The sequence below is a fragment of the Schistocerca serialis genome, chromosome 1 (genome assembly GCF_023864345.2).
Source record: "Schistocerca serialis cubense isolate TAMUIC-IGC-003099 chromosome 1, iqSchSeri2.2, whole genome shotgun sequence".
NCBI classification, from domain to species: domain Eukaryota; kingdom Metazoa; phylum Arthropoda; class Insecta; order Orthoptera; family Acrididae; genus Schistocerca; species Schistocerca serialis.
In genome coordinates this window covers 189,198,273-189,203,423 of record NC_064638.1, presented here as the reverse complement: position 1 = coordinate 189,203,423, position 5,151 = coordinate 189,198,273, and positions in this window count along the sequence as shown.

The window sequence follows — 5,151 nt, the reverse complement described above, 5'->3', positions numbered from 1 at the left end:
CAAGTGTGTCTTGCCTATCCAATATGTCTATCACTTGTTGAAGGGAGGGATTAACTAGTTTCAAAATTTGCTCCCGTTTACGAACATCAGAAACGTTCTGTGCAATTGCATCACGCACCATAGTATCTGAATAAGGAAGGCCACAGTCACATTCAAATGCACAATCCCTAGTAAGGCCTTGCAAAGTTGCAACCCACTCCCTATTAGTTTGACCGGCCGTACGTTTTGTACGAAAGAATGTATACCTTTTTGCAACTACATTAACTGTTTCTTTGAAATAGGCGTCCAATGCCGAGAAAATTTCATCGTAGGACAGAGTTGCTACGTCGCGTCGGGGAAATAATTTCACTATCACACGGTACGTTTGCACCCCTACACACGACAATAAATGAGGCTGCCGCTCGTTACCTGGAATTCTGTAGGCGGCGAGATGAAATCCAAACTGGTGTGACCACTCGGTCCACGATTCTTGCGACGCATCAAAACTGCGAAACGGCGGTGCAACTGCATGTTGTGGCTGCGGGAGCGGTGAAGCGGCAGCTGCCGCATCGGTTTGAATGGCACGTTGACCCTGGACGAGCTGTCTAAGGGCATCCAATAACGCCTGCGTCTGCTGATTCTGCAAGCGATAAAAGTCGGACAGTACATCTGGCGAAGCCATGACACAAGTAAATGTAAGCAATTAGAAAGAACACGTTTCCCTCGTCGCCAATGATGTGTTGGCTAATGTGCCAACACCTTTTAGATAGAGGAGGCCGAAATGCACGCTATCTAACGCAGACGGGGGTGAATTCTGGAACAGGATAAGTAGTAAATTCTAATAAGAAAAGTATGCAGCTCCTCGAATACTTAACTTTTATATAGTCCTTTGGTTTACAACGTTCTTGATGAGGCATTTCATACGATAACTATCAAACTATGTAAGGCTAATGGCGCCTTGCTAGGTCGTAGCCATGGACTTAGCTGAAGGCTATCACCCTTTCCTCAGACGTTAATACACGCAAGTCCGTAACTGGCGTACAAGCGTTGTCTCCAAAAGATTACTTAAATCTTTGGTATGTTTCTGCAGCAGATTTCTCAAGATTGAAAAAAGGTAATAGTCATACTGCTCTTTCAGGTCAGCCATCACAATACTGAAAGCCACTGAAACTCTACAATATAATGTTACTCGCCAAACCATTCGTTGCAACATTCCACATTGATTCAAGAAGGATATTGGGGGAGAAATCAATATCTTTCTCTTTAGTTTTCTGACAGCCCTTTGAGAGACTGGGCCTTACGATTGCCACACCAATCTGAATATCACATCCCCGACATGTTCTTCTCTATTTTGCGATGCTACTAAAAGAGCTGCCCTCAAATCAAATACACTCAAACGGAGTGTCCACCTTGTTAATCTACTGTAAGTGTCCTTCTGTCCCAATAGCCATTTGAGAGGAGTGTGATCCGTCACTACTTTAAACTAGTGGCCATATAAATAACAGCAGAATTATATACTGCCAAGGGTTAATGCTAGCGTATACTTCTCAATCGGGGGATAATTTTGCTCTGCTTTGTTTAACTGTCGGAAGCACGCACTACTCGATCCTCAATGTTATCTACATTCTGTTGCAGAACAACCTTCTGAGCCACATCACATGTTAAAAAACAGAATAAATTCTTTTTCTAAATTAGGCATTATCAAAACCGGTTGCAATTTCACTGCTCGCTTTAAAATATCGAACGCCGTCTGAAATTGAGCAGACCATTGAAATTTTGCTCCTTTCCATAACAAAAGGCTTAAAGGTGTGGCAGTTTCATTAAAGTTATTTACTAAATGACGACAGTGATTACAGAGACCGATGAAAACGTTTAGCTTTCTCCGGTGGTGAAAAATTCTGCACAACTGACATCAAACGTCGATCTGTTCTCACACCTTCCTCTCTAATTACATGCCCAAGATAATTTACTTCCGTTACCGAAAACGACATTTATTGGTGCTTAACGTTAGCCATGCTGTTCTCAGTCTTCTGAGTACCTCCTCCAAGGTCACCCAGGTAGATCAGACAGCGTTTTGGTTTCAGTCTCCTATGTACAGAATCCAATGACTTCTGAAAGGTCGCTGATACATTTTGGGGTCTGAATGGCATTCAACGATATTGGAAATGAATCCCCAGAATGGAAAAAGCTGACTTCGGTCGATCTTCTGCGACTACTTCCACTTTCTGATATCCAATCTTTAAATCCATAGTGGAGAAATAGCTACACTGATCCTTGTTGTGGGAAGGCTCCGTTGTGTTTAGTATCGGATATGCATCTGTAATCGTTCATTCATTGAGGTACTGGAAGAGCATTTTTTTTTTTTTTTTTTTTTTTTTAGTGGCATCTGGCAACTTCTTTCGTGGCCAAAATTACGGGTCCTGCGCAAGTGGCGTTGCTCGTAATGGACCATTCGGATTAAACAATTCCGTGAACTGCAGTAGCCGGCCGGTGTGGCCGAGCGGTTGTAGGTGCTTCAGTCTGGAACTGCGCGACAGCTACGGTCGCAGATTCTAATCCTGCCTCGGGCGTGGATGTGTGTGCTGTCCTTAGGTGAGTTAGGTTTAAGTTGTTCTAAGTTCTAGGGGACTGATGACCTCAGATGTTAAGTCCCATAGTTCTCAGAGCCATATGAACTATTTTCTTGGGGTGCGGTAACCAAGCTTCCTTTGCTTTTCTGTCACTTCTTTGTAAATGTTTCACCCCACGTATTGCAGATGCATAGACGGTTCCGCCTGTGGCAGATGTCCTCATTTGACCTATATATGTCATCGTCCTCAAAAACATCCAGATTAGCAGTAAGTAAGCCATTTACCAGATTCATTCTCTGTCCACGCCACACGCACGTACTAGATTTCTGATACAGAACAGTGTGACTTATCCAGTTTTTCGTTAGCTTCCTATGGCTCTACAGCATGTAATATATCCTTAGGTACGCCCATGTCTCTGTTCACCCAGATCAACTTTCAAATACCTTGCGCTTCGTATCTTCCCAATTGACCTTTAGTGCCTGTGTCATACTGGGTACCACATTCATGACTAGCGAACATTGCGATACTGTAACAATCGTAGCTGCCGCCCCTAACGTATACTATGTCCCACAAAGTCCAGTTGTACGCTGAGAAAGGTCAATTTGTGCATGATGTTTAGCAGGAGTGTAGAATCCTAGGAACCCAGGACCACACAATACCCTTCATCAAAACCCGGCAATTCTTCTACATGCCCTCGAAAACACGTATTGTGCGCCATGACTTCACGTCAGTATTACCTACTTCATGCAACCTATACCGTAACAACCACAGACTGTTTCTGCTCAAGAGATCGAGACTGACTACTGACACATGAGCCTCTGTGTTCACCAAAAACTTATGTTCCGTGCCATTTACACTGCCTAACAAGCAATGCTCCATCTCTGTTTACTCTTCTGTAGTCTTGTGTTCTTCTGAAATTACCGTCTGATAAATTAGGCACCCACATTTCTGTTTAACGACCGGTTATTAGGACGTTGCTTCTCCTGTGTTTTCTTCCGATAATCACGCGCTTTATGGCTCACCTCCGCACATTAATAACATTCTGTATGACGACATTACTTCTTAATGTTGCCCGTGCTTACACATCTAAAACATTTCAGAAGAAAAAACACCACGATGACTCCGTCTACATTAGCAAAGTCGATCTCCTCCAATTGCATAGGAATGCTGATGCCAGCAGATAAGTTAGTTGGGTTCTCCATTCTGACCCTCCTTGACATATCAGCAGTAACATCTCTTAGAAACACATACAGTGCCCTATTCTCTGCCTCACCCAGAATCACTCTATCGGACTCAGCATTCTGCATTAGTTAATACGTTTGCAAATTCAGGTTCCTAATCCCATCAGAGAAGGTTTCCACTTATTCGCCGTGCTTCTGCAACAGTCCATTGAGGTTTTTCCTAAAGAACCTCGAGCTGTTCTGTTTCCTGTAGCGCTGTATTAGACCGTCAGCTAGTTCATCTAGTGCCTTCCTGAGGGTCTTGTGCCACATAACTTACGTTTTCGCCTTACCTACTAACCTAACTTAATCATGTTCAAGCGCTTTTCTTCCTATCATTTCCCAAATTGTGAGACAGCCTTTACATCTCTAATAAGAACAGATACGTACGTCAGAGCAGCGTAGACACCTATTTATGTGGGTGTGGCACCACTCATAGACGTCTGTACCACTGGCACCCACTAAGTGACACCAGATATTCGAGCCTGGTTTCAGACTCCTACAGTTGTTAAAATCTTCAAATGTGGGTGAAATCATACGGGACCTAACTGCTAAGGTCATCAGTCCCTAAGCTTACACACTACTTAACCTAAAGTGTCCTAAGGACAAGCACACACACCCATGCCCGAGGGAGGACTCGAACCTCCGCCGGGAACAGACGCACAGGCCATGATTGCAGCGCCTAGACCGCTCGACTAGTCCCACGCGGCCCTACAGTTGTTGGGACAGGCCGGATGGGATGCAGTGCAGCAAAGTGTCATGCGGCAGCTGTTACGTCAGAGAACTCTTCAAACTTCTTCGATGTCCTCGATCAATTCTATTTCATACAGATGCCACACCATACATGAATCCTCCAGAAGAGGATGGACAAGTCTAGTGTAGGCAGTCTCATTAGTAGACCTATTGCATCTTCTAAACGTTCTCCCAACAAATAGGAGTCTTTGATTAACTTTTGCCTCCAGCTCTACAAATCGAACTGTAAAGTGGAGTCGCTGGTGTAGAAGATTGCAAGTCAAGCCTCCAGCAGACCTACAGTTTGATGGTGGCTTCCTGTCCATCACTGCCCGCATCTCGTGGTCGTGCGGTAGCGTTCTCGCTTCCCACGACCGGGTCCCCGGGTTCGATTCCCGGCGGGGTCAGGGATTTTCTCTCCCTCGTGATGGCTGGGCGTTGTGTGATGTCCTTAGGTTAGTTAGGTTTAAGTAGTTCTAAGTTCTAGGGGACTGATGACCTAAGATGTTAAGTCCCATAGTGCTCAGAGCCATTTGAACCATTTTGAACCTGTCCATCACTGTTTCACCAGAAGCTGGCAATGCACCTGGCAGCAGCTGCGTCCTTCCAGGCAGACTTGTGGTTTCAGAGACGATTTAAGACTGATAGGA